We start from the raw sequence: 14,957 nt of genomic DNA on the forward strand, positions 1-14,957 counted from the left end.
CTGTGAACCACACAATTGCGGTTCGATTCCCAGTCAGGGCACATGCCTGGGTTGCAGGCCAGTTCCCCAAAGGGGACTTACGAGAGGCAACCATACATTGACATTTCCTTCCTTCTCTCCTTCCCTTCCTCTCTAAAGATAAATAAATAAAATCTTAAAAATTAAAAAAGAAGAAGTGAGTGTAAAAAAATAAAAACACAATTTTAAGGGACTCTCTTCCATGGGGCTGCAGGGGGTTTCTTTTCTTCTCGGCCAGGACTGGAGGCCAAGATCAACCCTTGAGGATTATTGTCAGGGCCTCCACAAGCTGGACAACTTTGTTTCCCTACCTCAGACATTTATTTGTTGCTGGGAGCCCCTACTTGATGGGGTATGCTGACCTCACAACCAGACTAGGACCTTAAGTGGCCAGCAGTAGGCATTGGGCCTCTGGCTTTCTTTGGATACTGCTAAGATCTTGTAAGCCAATCTTGGCCTAGGTTACCCCCAAAGAAGCCATACCCTCTGCCTGCCCACTCTATAGGCAGGGTGTGTTTAGGCGCAATAAGCTGTAACCTGCCACAAAGATGTCCACGAGTGAGTGGGGCCTTGTACCCCCTGGCTCTCTTACTAAAGAAATGGCTTTGACCCCAGGATGGGGAGAGGTGTCCACAAGCGGGACTCTATTATAGAAGAGGCATCTGAAGCCACCTCTAACTCAATGGAAGCTCACCATTTAGCCCTGGCTGGGTAGCTCATTTGGTTAGAGCATTGTCCCAAGACATCAAGGTTGTGGGTTCCATCCCCAGTCAGGGCAGATATAACAATCAACCACAAATAAAGCACAAATAAATGGAACAAATAGATGTTTCTCTTTCCCCCTCTTCCTTCTTCTTTCTAAAATCTATCAATCCATAAATAAAAAGGAAGCTCACAAAAACCACACAAATTTTATCTTTGTACTAAGAATTACAAGAACAGCATTAAATAAAGCAGGGGTCCTACTGAGTATTGGGCCCTGTGCGACTGCACAGGTGGCATACCCATGAAGATGATCTTAGCCTCATACACATATCTTAGAAAAGCTGAAAAGCTGAAAAATCAGTACAAATCTAAGTAGCTACCTCAAATATCAGGAAAAGGGAACCAGATTAAATTCAAATAATGTAAAAGGAAGGAAATAATAAAGACCAGAATGAATGAAATAAAAATTAAACATAAAATAGAGAAGATCAACAAAGCCAGAAACTGGTTCATTGAAAAAAAGAAATTGAAAACCCCATAGAATGTAATTCCCACATTAAAAGTAAAGGAAAATCTAATTATTATCTTAATACATGTAGAAAAAGCATTTAAGAAACCTCAAAGAAAATGTTCCTTAATCTCATGAAGAATATCTCACCTTCTGGGCCCAAGACTCTCCTGCCCTGCCCAGAGACATCTTTCTAAATTGTAAATAAGTAAATATAGAATAGGCTACAAAGTGATATAATCTGGTAAGAAAATAAAGCAGGCAAAGAGAAGTAGAAGTGTTCATGGAAGACTTCAACTTAGAATAATCAGGGAAGGCCTCAGTTAGAAGATGACCTTTGATTAAATAAGAGAAGAAGGTGAGGGAACTAGGCATACACATATTCAGAGGAAGATTCCAGGTAGAGGGAAAACCAATGCAAAGGTCCTGTGGAAGAAAATGCCTGGTTTGTGTCAAAGAGGCACAGCCAATAGGACTGGGACAGAGAAATGAGGAAAGAAGGAGAATATGAGGTCAGAGAAGTAATGACAGTCCAGATCATGGAGAGCTCTACAAGAATATTGGAATTACTTTGGTCTTACTTAACATGATATGAGAATCACTGGAAGGATAATTTTGGACAGAATCTGGTTTACGAATCAACAAATCACTCTGACTGTTGTATTGAGAACAGACTGAAAGATGGGAACTCTGGAAGCAGGGAGACCAGTTCTTATGATATTGCTACCATCGAGGTGAGAGATTCCTTTTTTCAAAGATTTTATTTATTTATTTTTAGAGAAGGGAAGGGAGGAAAAAAGAGAGGGAGAGAAACATCAATGTGTGGTTGCCTCTCAAACACCACCCCCCTCACTGGGGACCCAAGCTGGAATCCAGATATGTGCCCTGACTGGGAATCCAACTGGTAACCCTTTGGTTCACAGGCCAGCACTCAATCCACTGAGCCACACCAGCCAGGGATCAAGGTGAGAGTTTCTTAAAGCTTGAACTAGGGAGGAAGCAAGAGAGTTGAAGAGAAGTAGATTAGGTGTTCTTCTCCATCTTACCATCAAATTTTGTACCATTCTTGAAAGATCCTGTGGCATAACCAAGGGAAACACTTTTATAAGAACCTTTATATTCCAATACAAAAAGACATATCATCCCTTAAATGTTTGGTCTTTTTACTCTCCCTATTATGAAATCTCTTAGTCCTCCCTCAACTATCACTTTCTTAATTAAATAGTGTATCAATGGCCCACTGTCTGAATATTAACAGTACATTTGTTAATGAACTGTAATTCAGACAGCAAGTTAAAAGTTTCAAAATATTTCTACAAAACTGCTATATATAAAGGATAGCTATGGAAATCTGTGCCAGGGCTGTGTCCAAGTTAAAGCAAGGCAAAATGAAAGGAAGTGTCACTAGTATTCAATTACTACACTGATTTCCCTTAAAATCTAGCACACTTGGACCTCCGTTATCTCACTAAGTCAATTAGGGACCTTGCATTTTCATCACTCCAAGAACCATAATCGCAGGTAACCTGCCGTGTATTAGTCTAATCCTAAATTACAATTAAAGTCTGATAAAATCAGGGAACTATCAGAAATAGCATTAATTCCATAAACTAACTTACTCTAATTCAGCTGGTCTCTTACAAGAACACAAACACAAATTGTTATGCTAGGTTATTGGGAGCAGAAGAAAGAGAAATAAAAGGAGTAATGAAATGCTTATCTTCTGACAATAGCTGGAAGATCCATGTTTGAGAAAGGCAGAACAGAGATCAGGCTAAAAATTCCATGCCACTGATAAAATTACTTTTAAAATGCCAAAAAATAAGTTAAAAAATTAGCAGTTCATGGTCACATGTGAGCAGAAAACACACTGTATTTGGCCCAAATAGTAATTTAAAATTTAAGGGATTCACATTAAAAATATGGTGGTTAGTAGCTCTTAAAATATTAGGTTAAATAACACAGGTTATATTCTCACATGACGGAAGTAAAGAGACATTAGCCAATCTCCACAACTAAAGTTGGATAGACAAGAAGCAGACCTACCTCAAGTTCAGAATAGAAGTCAGATCTTGCTTTTATTCATGGCATCTCCATTAACAAACATAATCTTAGGAAAACCACTTTTCTTCTCTGGACATTGGGGTACCCCATCTGAAAAAAATGGCCTTTGACACAACTTTCAATTGAACCTATTCAACATTCCAAGAAAGTGATAGAATGCATAGACACACATCAAGGGAGAAGGAAGGGATTAACTGAACAAATAATATCAGAAGTTAGCTTTTTCAAAAAAAACCCATCTGAACTTCACATCATATGCCAATAAAACTCCACATGAATAAGGGTACACATGGTAAAAATTCAAATCAAAAATGAAAAGAATCTCATCACCAAATTCAAAGAATTTTACAAAACTAAAGAGCATGGAAGACAGAAAAGGAAAATATTTGGAAAGTATCTACACAAAAAAGCAAAACCAATATACTTAGAAATATTAGTTAATCTAAGAGGCAAACATAAATGGACAAAAATACAACAAAAAGAATAAATGGTTTGTGTCCTACCCCCAATTTGAGAGCATCTCCCTCTTTCTGTCTGTGACAAAAGTGAAAGCAGGCTATAAACTATGACCCAGTAGCCAGCTGGAGAATGTTTAAGTTCATGGACCCTGTTAACATGTGTCCATTCCACACCCAAATCAGAGGGTTGTTACTGAAGGCCAGAGTAACTGCCCAACTGTGGCCACCCTGTAAATTAACTCCACAGGGTACACAGGACACAGGTTATTATCCTAATTTGGTAGATGAAAAAAACTGAGGTACAGAACATCTAAATGAGATTGCAAAGTCACGGCAACTGGTAAATTAGTGTTAAAACCAACTCTAGAATCAAGCTACAGTTCTGCTTCAGTTGAGCCACCTGTGAACTGAGGATGTTGGATTAGACCTGTGGTTCTCAAAGGACAGTGCCCAGACCAGCAACAAAAGCCCCCCTTGAAAACTTGTTGAAAATGTGAATCCTGGAATCCATGGAACCCTGATTTCTGCTGTGGGACCCAGCAATGTGTGGTGCGATGAGCCTTCCAGGTTATTCCTACAGTACCCATGTTTGGAGAACCACTGAGTCCATGCTTTCTAAGGTCCCTTCCAGACCTGAAACATTTTTATTCATATCTGACCATTAATCTGCAGAACATTTTGTCAAAACTATGCTATCTCCTTGACCTGGGACCAAAAGGTTAAAAGTTTGGAGTTTGTGTTAGTGAAAAGAAACACTCTCTCCCCTTGGTGGTATTTGCACCTACAGTATTGTTTGTTAAAAGCTACCTATCTTAAACATTTGCATGCAGCACATGGTGATCATGAACTTGGGCTTTTTCCTGTGGCCTTCATGGAGAAGAGAGCAGTGACCATCTGCTCAAAAGCAAACTAGAGGCAGTGGGTGGGGTAACAAAGAGAGTGCCTGTCAATCACCTCTTCCAAGGAGGCGACTGCAGATCATCAAGGTAGGAGGGAACAGCACAGAGGCTGCAGGCCCTCCACCAGGCCGCGCCAGGGCCAGGGTCACCCAGTCTCTGAGAGCCGAGGGCAGGCAACAACAACCCTGGGAGAGAACTAGTCAACGGCACCCTAATCAGCAGGGCACAGATTGGAAAACACCAGGAGAGATCAATTTGCCTATAGTGGCAGACAGAGGAGTGGGCATTGGGAAATAAACCAGAGAGCTCTGATAACCTTGAGTCAGGCTGTGGTGGCCGGCTTGGGGAACTGAGTCACCCCTGTGTTACCACAGTCACGGGGAGGTACAGGTTACTGGCAGTGCCCCTGGAAGAGTCCCAGTTGCCAGGTCCATCCCTACCCAGCCGGGCACAGACTGAGAAGCACCAGGAGTCAGGCTGTTATTGCCGTCTTGGGAAACTGAGAGCCTGGGACTTGAGCCAGTGCTCCCACAGTCTCAGGGAGCTTCAAGCTACTGGCAGAGCCCCTTGTAGAGCACCAGTCGTCAGCTCTATCCCTACCCAGTGGGGCGTAGACCCAGAAGCACCGGGAGTCAGGCTGTTGTTGCCAGCTTGGGGAACTGAGAGTGCGGGACTTGAGCTGGCGCTCCCACAGTCTCTGAGAGCTCTGAGCTACTGGCAGGGCCCCTTGTAGAGCACCAAGTACCAGCTCCCTCCCTACCCAGTCAGCACAGACTGAGAAGAACCAGGAGTCAGGCTGTGGTTGCGGGCTTGGAAGAATTGTGACTTGCCCTGTGTGTTCAGCCACAGCACTGGGAAAGGTCCAAGCCCAAGCCTGTGAGACCAGGAAAGCCTGGCTGCCAGCACATGCCCTCACACCAGGCCAGGGCTGGGAAGCCTGGGGAAAACCTGCTCTCAGTGGGGTGAGGGAGAGCACCGCCAGTCTGGATCTTGGGAGAGCACTGGCGAGACCAGCTGAGATCACCTATGAGAGAAAGGCCACACTAATAGCTCCTCAGGCTGCTGCAGCTAGTGAGACCAGAAGAAAAGGTTTGACCAGCTGGAAACCAACAAGAGGAGTAGGTGGAAGTGGAGAACACCAAGATACCTGCAGGAGACTGCACCACTGAATTTCACAGGCATCTTACCATAGAAGTTCACACCATAAACCCACGGAACAAGAACAGATCAATTTAACAAGCTGAGGCCAACAAGAAGAGCATCACAAACAATGGGAAGTCAAAGAAACAATCTCCAAATGAAAGAAAAGGAGGAAGCCTCAGAAAGAATGATAGATGAAATAGAGGCAAGCCAACTATGAGATATTGAATTCAAAGCACTGGTTATCAGGAAATTCAAAGAGTTTACAACGAGCTACCAGAAACTACAGGGGAGCTACAATAAACTCTCTGCAAACTATACCGACCTGAAAAAGGAAATAGAAACCATCAGCAAAGGCCAAGAGGAAATGAAGAATACAATTTCTGAACTGAAGAACACAGTAGAAGGTATGAAGAATACAATCAATGAGGCAGAAGATTACATAAGTGAGATTGAAGACAGGATAGAAAGAATCTCCCAGACAGATGAAGTAATGGATAAGATACTCAGAAAAAATGAGGAGAATTTAAGAGAAATTCAAGACAACATGAAACGAAATAATATCCGAATAATAGGAATACCAGAAGGAGAGGAAGAAGAACAAGAAATAGAAAACCTACTTGAAAGAGTAATAACGGAAAATTTTTCTAAGTTGAGGAGAAACAAAGTCACATGGATCAAGGAATCACAGAGAGTCCCAATCAGGTGGAACCCAAAGAGGCCTACTACAAGACACATCATCACTAAAATGGCAAATCTCTAAGACAAAGAGAAAATCCTAAAGGCAGCAAGGGAGAAAAAGGAAGTAACATACAAGGGGGTCCCAATAAGGTTGGCTACTGACTTCTCAATGAAAACATTCCAAGCAAGAAGAGAATGGCAAGAAATATTCCAAGTAATAATAAACAGAGGCCTACAACCAAGGCTACTGTACACAGCAAGGCTCTCAATCAAGATAGAAGGCCAAATAAAGAGCTTCCAAGACAAAAGAAGTCTAAAAGAATATGCCTCCACCAAATCAGCTCTACAAGAATTACTAAAAGGACTGCTTTAAGGAAAGGAAGGAAAAGAGAGAGATGAAGAGGAAAACAGGTGCACAATTGATAATGAATAAGTACCTTTCAATAATAACCTTAAACGTAAATAGATTAAATGCACCAATTAAAAGACATAGAATAGCGGAAGGGAAAAGAAAGCATGACCCACACCTACAAGAGACCCACCTCAGGTCAAAAGACCACCACAGACTAAAAGTGAAAGGATAGAAACAAATTTTCCCAGCAAATTGACAAGAAAAAAAAAGCCGGGGGAGCAATCCTCATATCAGACACAATAGACTTCAAAAAAAGGGGCCATAAAGAGAGACCCAGAAGGTCACTTCATAATACTCAAGGGAAGAATCCACCAAGAAGACATTAACATCATAAAGATATATGCACCCAATATAGGAGCACCCAAATATATAAAGAACATCCTAGAAGACCTCAAGAAAGATATTGACAGCAACCCAATTATAGTAGGGGATTTTAACACCCCACTGTCAAAAATGGACAGATCTTCAAAACAAAATATCAACAAAGATCTTGCACCACTAAATGACACCCTAGATGAAATGGACCTAACTGATATATATAGAGCTCTGCATACCAAAGAAGCTAAATACACATTCTTTTCAAATGCACATGGAACATTTTCAAAGATAGGCCTCATGATACAACACAAAATGAGACTCAACAAATCCAGGAAAATACAAATCATGCCAAGCATTTTCTCTGATCACAAGGGACTGAAATTGGAAACAAACCCCACAGGAAAAAACCCAAAACACCCCAAATCATGGAGACTGAATGGTATGCTCTTAAACAACGAATGGGTCAAGATTGAAATTAGGGAAGAAATCAGAAAGCTTCTGGAAACAAATGAAAATGAACTTACAACAACTCAAAACCTATGGGACACAGCGAAGGCAGCGCTGAGAGGTCAGTTCATAGCAATACAGGCTTACCTAAAGAGAATAGAAACATTTCAAACAAACAACCTAACCCGACACCTGAAAGAACTCCAGGAACAAAAACAAAGACAGCCCAGAGCAAGTAGAAAGAAGGAAATAAGCAAGTTCAGAGCAGAATTAAATGACATAGAGACTGAAAGCACAATTCTAAGGATCAATGAATCTAGAAGTTGGTTTTTTGAAAAGATAAACAAAATAGACAAACCTCTAAGTAGGCTCATCAAGAATAGAAAAGAGAGGACCCAAGTAAACACAATCAGAAATGAAAGAGGAGAGATTACAACTAACACCACAGAAATAGAAGGGATTGTAAGAACTTACTATGCAGAACTGTATGCCAAGAAATTTGAAAACCTAGGTGAAATGGACAAATTTCTAGAAAAATATAAACTTCCAAAACTCAATGAAAAAGAAGCAGAAAACCTGATCAGGCCAATATCAGCAAATGAAATTGAAGAAGTAATCCAAAGCCCTGGCTGGTGTAGCTCAATGGATTTAGCTCAGGCCTGCGAACCACACGATTGCGGTTCAATTCCTGGTCAGGGCATATGCCTGGGTTGCAGGCCAGTTCCCAACAGGGGATGCACGAGAAACAACCATACACTGATATTTCTCTCCCTCTCTCCTTCTCTTTCCCTCTAAAGATAAATAAATAAAACCTTAAAAAAAAAGAAGTAATCAAAAAAATCCCATCGCACAAAACCCCTGGACCAGATGGTTACACAAGAGAATTCTACAAGCTTTTAAGGAAGAGCTAACCCCTGTTCTTCACAGACTATTCCAAAAAATCCAAAAGGAGGGACAACTCCCCAACTCCTTTTATGAAGCCAGCATCACCCTAATTCCAAAGCCAGATAGAGACACAACAAAGAAGGAAAACTACAGGCCAATATCGCTCATGAGTATAGACACTAAAATCTTCAATAAAATATTAGCAAACCACATCCAACAATACATCAGAAAGATTATACACCACGACCAAGTGGGATTCATCCCAGGGATGCAAGGATGGTTCAATATACCCAAGTCAATAAATGTAATACAGCACATAAACAAAAGCAATGACAAAAACCACATTATCATATCAATAGACATGGAAAAGGCTTTTGATAAGGTTCAACACCCATTTATGATAAAGGTACTCAGAGAAATGGGAATAGAGGGAGATTCCTCAATATAATAAAAGCCATATATGAAAGACCTACAGCCAACATCATACTCAATGGGCAAAAACTAAAATCTTTTCCACTAAGATCAGGAACAAGACAAGGTTTTCCACTTTCACCACTTCTATTCAATATAGTATTGGAAGTTTTAGCGACAGCAATCAGACAAGAAAAGGAAATAAAAGGCATCCAAATCAGAAAGGAGGAAGCAAAACTGTCACTGTTTGCAGGCGACATGATAGTGTACATGGAAAATCCTATAGCCTCTACCCAAAAACTGCTCGAACTAATGAATGAATTTGGCAAAACAGTGGCATACAAAGTCAATGTTCAGAAATCAAAGGCATTTTTTATACCATCAATGAAACAGCAGAAGCAGAAATCAAGAAAAAAAACCCATTTGATATAGCAAAAAGAAAAATAAAATATCTGGGAATCAATGTAACCAAGGAGGTAAAAGACCTTAATGCAGAAAATTACACAACACTGAAGAAAGAGATCAAGGAAGACACAAATAAATGGAAACATAGACCGTGTTCATGGATTGGAAGAATTAACATCATCAAAATGTTCATACTACCCAAAGCAATTTACAGATTCAATACAATACCTATTAAAGGACCAATGGCATATTTCACAGACACAGAACAAACACTTCAAGAATTTATATGGAACCATAAATGACCCTGAAAAGCAGCTGCAATTTTGAGAAAGAAGAACAAAATAGGAGGGATCACAATACCTGATATCAAACTGTATTACAAGGCCACTGGAATCAAAACAGCCTGGTACTGGCATAAAAACAGGCACATAGACCAATGGAATAGAACAGAGAGCCCAGAAATAAACCCAACTCTCTACAGTCACTTAATATTTGACAGAGGGGGCAATAACATAAAATGGAGCAAAGACAGCCTTTTCAACAAATGGTGTTGGGAGAACTGGACAGCTACATGCAAAAAAATGAAACTCGAGCACCAACTTACACCATATACCAAAATAAATTCAAGGTGGATAAAAGACTTAAATATAAGCTGTGAAACCATTAAAGCCCTAGAGGAGAACATTGGCAGGAAAATCTCAGATATTCCACGCAGCAATGTTTTTACTGATACATCCCCTAAAGCAAGGGACATAAAGGAAAGAATAAACAAATTGGATCTCATCAAAATTAAAAGCTTCTGCATGGCTAAGGAAAACAGTGTCAAGATTAGAAGAGAAGCAACAGCTTGGGAAAACATATTTGCCAATGATACCTCAGACAAAGGTTTAATCTCCAAAATATACAAAGAACTCACTCAACTCCACTCAAAGGAGATGAGCAACCCAATTAAAAAATGGACAAAGGACTTGAACAGACATTTCTCCAAGGAGGACATACCTAGGATCCAGAGGCACATGAAAAGATGCTCGATATCGCTAGCTATCAGAGAGATGCAAATTAAAACCACAATATCCTAAGAACCCTGAAACACCAATCCAAAAGAACCTGTGCACCCTGATGCTCATAACAGCACAATTCAGGATAGCCAAGTGTTGGAAGCAACCTAGATGCCCATCGGTAAATGACTGGATCAAAAAGCTATGGTACACTTACACAATGGAATTCTATGCTGCAGAAAGGAAGAAGGAACTACTACCCTTTGCAACATCATGGATGGAACTGGAAAGCATTATGCTGAGCGAAATAAGCCAGGTGGTGAAAGACAAATACCATATGATAAAACCGTTAACGGGAATCTAAACAACAAAACAAACAAGCAAGCAAAATATGACCAATGGCACTCAAATATGGAACAGACTGACAGGGTCCAGAGGGGAAACGGGAGAGAATCATAGGGGAAGGGGATGGACTCACATGAACAAGTAGAAAGGACACATGGACAATAAGTAAGGGTGGGGGCGGAAATGGCAGGGAGGTGGGGAGCCCGGGGCTGGGACCGGGCAGGACTGGGAATATAAGACCGAAAGCTGTACTTGAAGAATAATTAAAGCATGCTATAAGTGGGAAAAATAAATGAAGTATTAGAAAATGCAAAAAAATTAAAATATGTAAAATAAAATAAAAATGTGTATCGCACCAGGGGAAAAAAAATCACCTCTTCCAGCAAATGAACANCCAGACCTGAAACATTTTTATTCATATCTGACCATTAATCTGCAGAACATTTTGTCAAAACTATGCTATCTCCTTGACCTGGGACCAAAAGGTTAAAAGTTTGGAGTTTGTGTTAGTGAAAAGAAACACTCTCTCCCCTTGGTGGTATTTGCACCTACAGTATTGTTTGTTAAAAGCTACCTATCTTAAACATTTGCATGCAGCACATGGTGATCATGAATTTGGGCTTTTTCCTGTGGCCTTCATGGAGAAGAGAGCAGTGAGCCTATGCTCAAAAGCAAACTAGAGGCAGTGGGTGGGTGAGTGGGTGAGGTAACAAAGACAGCACCTGTCCATCACTTCTTCCAGCAAATGAACATAGACCTTGTCCATCACAAGGGGGGTCGGTAACTGTGAACCTTTCCTGAGCCCTGCTGCTCCTTCTCCACTTGCCCTGACCTTGGCCAGATCTATGTGCCAGCCCAAGGTTGACAGGAAATCCATTAGCCTGGACTTCTGGTCCTGCCCTACATTGAGGAGCCTGGACTTTTAGTCACGAGCAAGGTCTCTGCTCCTCAGTCATCATCGCCTTATACAGGTCACCCAGCAGTAGAGACTGTCACCTCAGCTGCAGCACACCTCCCTCACCCCAGCAGCACCACTGCTGCCTCCATCATTGTTTGCCATTACCTGTGCCTCTGCTTCTCATTACAGCTATTGAGGAGGTATGTGGGTTCTCCTAACACGTGTCATGAAAAGCAACATAAAACCAGCTCCCATTTTCCACCATGAAGCATCTGCTCTGAAGGATGGAGGGGTGGGGAAGATATTAGCGTGTCCAGAGGAGCGTTGAAGACGTTAACCTTGATGCCAAAGAGGCATCTCCTGAAGGCTAATAGGAGGGATCTGGCCATGTGGTACCATAAAGATAGAATATGGTGCTGAGGGACTGCTCATCATCTTTCATGATCCACACTATCCTAGGCTCCCTGACTTAATTAGAGATGGAGGACACTTGAGCAACTTGGCCTCACACATAACCATGGGGAAAATAAAGGCACTGAGTTGGATGAGCAAAAAACCCTTAAGCTGTGACCAGGAAACTCTATTTTCTGCTACGGAGACTGTGGCTCTGGCATCAGAAGGTGTGACAAAAGAGGAGGCCCACCATGTTGCTGAGGATGGGAAGGAAGAAAAAACTGTTGTCGGGAGGCAAATTCCTCAGGCTGTTGAAGCTTCCCAAAAAAGATGTGGTGATTCAGTTGAAGCAGGTGCAAACTTCATTCAGGACTTGCCTAATACTGTTAAGCAGTGACTTAATGCCCTCAGATACAACAGGCAGAAATAAAATCCATTTTCTTAAAGCATTTCCTGATACTGAGAGAAAATACATCTGTCCCTATTAACTTCTGTTTGATAAAAGGTACACAATCATCTTATCAGCCTACAGAAGATGAAAATAACTGGAAACCAGGTGTTGAGAGCACAGTTGTTGAGGAAATAAGAAGACAAAACTTGAGGAAAAGTCTAACGATAAAGGCTTCTCTAAAAGAATTCTTTATTTTGACATGAAAGTTTGAAGATTGCAGAGTTGCTGAGTAATGTGGTTCAGAAACCTGTGACTTGGCAAGGTGGCTCATTTTGTTAGAGCATTGTCCTGACATACCAAGATTGTGAGTTCGAACCCAGGTCAGGGCTCATAGAAGGAGCAACCAATGAATGCATAAGTAAGTGGAGCAATAAATCGATGTTTCTCTCTCTTTCTCCCTCCCTCCCTCCCTCCCTCCCTCCCTCCTGCTTCCTCTCTCTCTCTCTAAAATCAATTACAGAAATTTTTTAAAATTTTAAAACAGAAACCCAATGAACATATTTTAGAACACCTCAAAGATATTCAGCATAAATATTCAAATGCTGGTGAGCCTATCAGTTTCACAGTACAATTTCTCTTTGAACCCAATGAATATTTCTCAAATAGTATTGACTAGAACATACAGAATGAGCTTATACCCAAATGATTCTGATCCCTTTTTTTCTCACAGGCTACAGATTATGGGCCATACTGGGTGCCAAGTAGATTAGAAGAAGAGGAAGAATATCACTCAGAATGCATTAAGCAACAAGATAGCTAAGAAAATGGAAAATAACTTCCAAAGACTCATTCTTCAATCACTTTTGGACTGAAATTCTTACATTTGTAATGCTAAGTGAAGGTATTAAGGCTCAAATTCCTAAAGAGCAGCTTTAACAGTTTTCCCCCCCTTGAACATCCAGTACAAGGATTAGTATTATACTTGTCAGCACAAGGCACAGAAAAAGATGATGACCATGACATAGGAGAAACCAAGTGAGAAGAAAAGAAAGATAAAGAAACCACAAGTAGAATGATAACCCTAAAACCAACACTTCTTTGAAGAGCATAAGCTGTAGTGAGTTTGGTGTGCTATATATCATTAAAGAATAGACTAAACGTACTCTGAATTGCTTACAGATTCTTTTTTTTCAATCTAGATAGCTAAATAAGAAGTTTTATAAAGGTCTGAAAATCTCAGCGCTTTCTTCTTAAAATTTCAATGGTCCCGCCCTGGCTGGTGTAGCTCAGTGGATTGGGTGCGGGCCTGCAAACCACATGGTCACGGTTCGATTCCCGGTCAGGGCACATGCCTGGGTTGCAGGCCAGTTCCCGGCAGGGGACTCATGAGAGGCAACCATACATTGGTATTTCTCTCCTTCTCTCCTTCCCTTCTCCTCTAAGGATAAATAAATAAATTCTTTAAAAAAAATTTCAATGGTCCCCACTTTTCTTCCAGGTATAAAATTTCCTGCATCCTTGAACTTCTATAGTTTGGTTCTGGTGAAGTACTTTTGTCATAGCTATAAGACTATAGCTGTAAAGTATCAGAATACTTAATGAAGGCCAGAGTGCCTTAGAAAACCTTCCCAAGAAACCAATCTTAGTAGTATTCAAGCCAGTTTGCCTGACTTGTGCCTTCCTCATTGTGCAGTACAATAGAAATGCTCTCCTGTACTAACTAGTGAACGATGCAGTTTTAACCTGACTATGTGTGTGGTCAAGTGTTCCACACACTTCCACAGTAAGACAGTATTCCATAACTTAGCTTGTTTGAGGATTTTTGCACTGACCATTAAGTGAAAAGAAACTTAGTCATAGTCATGTGATTAACCTCTAGGGTGTTAATAAAGTCTTGTCTTCATTTTATATTTAGTCATGAAGTACATTTTACCTGTTAACAAGGCAGTTTTTATACTACTCAACCTCCTAGGAATGCTATCTTTTCACCTTTTGGTAATCTTGTATCCAACTATTTGGTTGAAGAAAGTTTAAAATATCAAGGGTAAAAAAAAAAGATGCTCTAGAACAGTGGTTTGCAAAGTGTGGCTCCCAGTATGAACTAGAAGGCCACACAATGTAGCTGAGACCAGCCCTGTATTTCAGCTTAAGCTGAAATACACCTAACATTCACCTAAGATAAGACCAGCTTTAATCACTGACTCTAAAGTGTTACTGGTAGACTGACCAGGACAGCAAGGACTCAGCTGGGGAGATTAGAACTCACTGTGGCCGATGCCACATACCTGCTGAGGATAATGATTGGGTGGTGGTAGTAAAGAAAAGTGCAATGCACAAAGCTGGTTGCAGAAGAATACACAGAGTGAAATAGTGCCATTTATATATAGTTGTTTTTTTAAGTATTTTTATTGATTATGCTATTACAGTTTTCCCAATTTTTCCCCTTTCTCCCCTCTTTGCCCTCCCCCCAACCCTCCAGCATTCCCCTCCTTAGTTCATGTCCATGGGTTGTACATATAAGTTCTTTGAGTCCTCTGTTTCCTATACCATTTTTCATCTCTCCCCATCTATTTTATCCCTA

General features: G+C 40.8%; 1 non-coding gene across 1 annotated transcript; it reads left to right on the forward strand.

Annotated features, from left to right (window-relative positions):
• Nucleotides 1-208: 208 nt before the first annotated feature.
• On the forward strand, nt 209-340 carry LOC119003031 (small Cajal body-specific RNA 20). Its single transcript, XR_005069863.1, has one exon.
• The last annotated feature ends 14,617 nt before the right edge of the window (nt 341-14,957 follow it).

This window comes from Sturnira hondurensis, unplaced genomic scaffold, assembly GCF_014824575.4.
Source record: "Sturnira hondurensis isolate 20B ecotype Veracruz unplaced genomic scaffold, ASM1482457v3 Scaffold0018484, whole genome shotgun sequence".
Taxonomy (NCBI): domain Eukaryota; kingdom Metazoa; phylum Chordata; class Mammalia; order Chiroptera; family Phyllostomidae; genus Sturnira; species Sturnira hondurensis.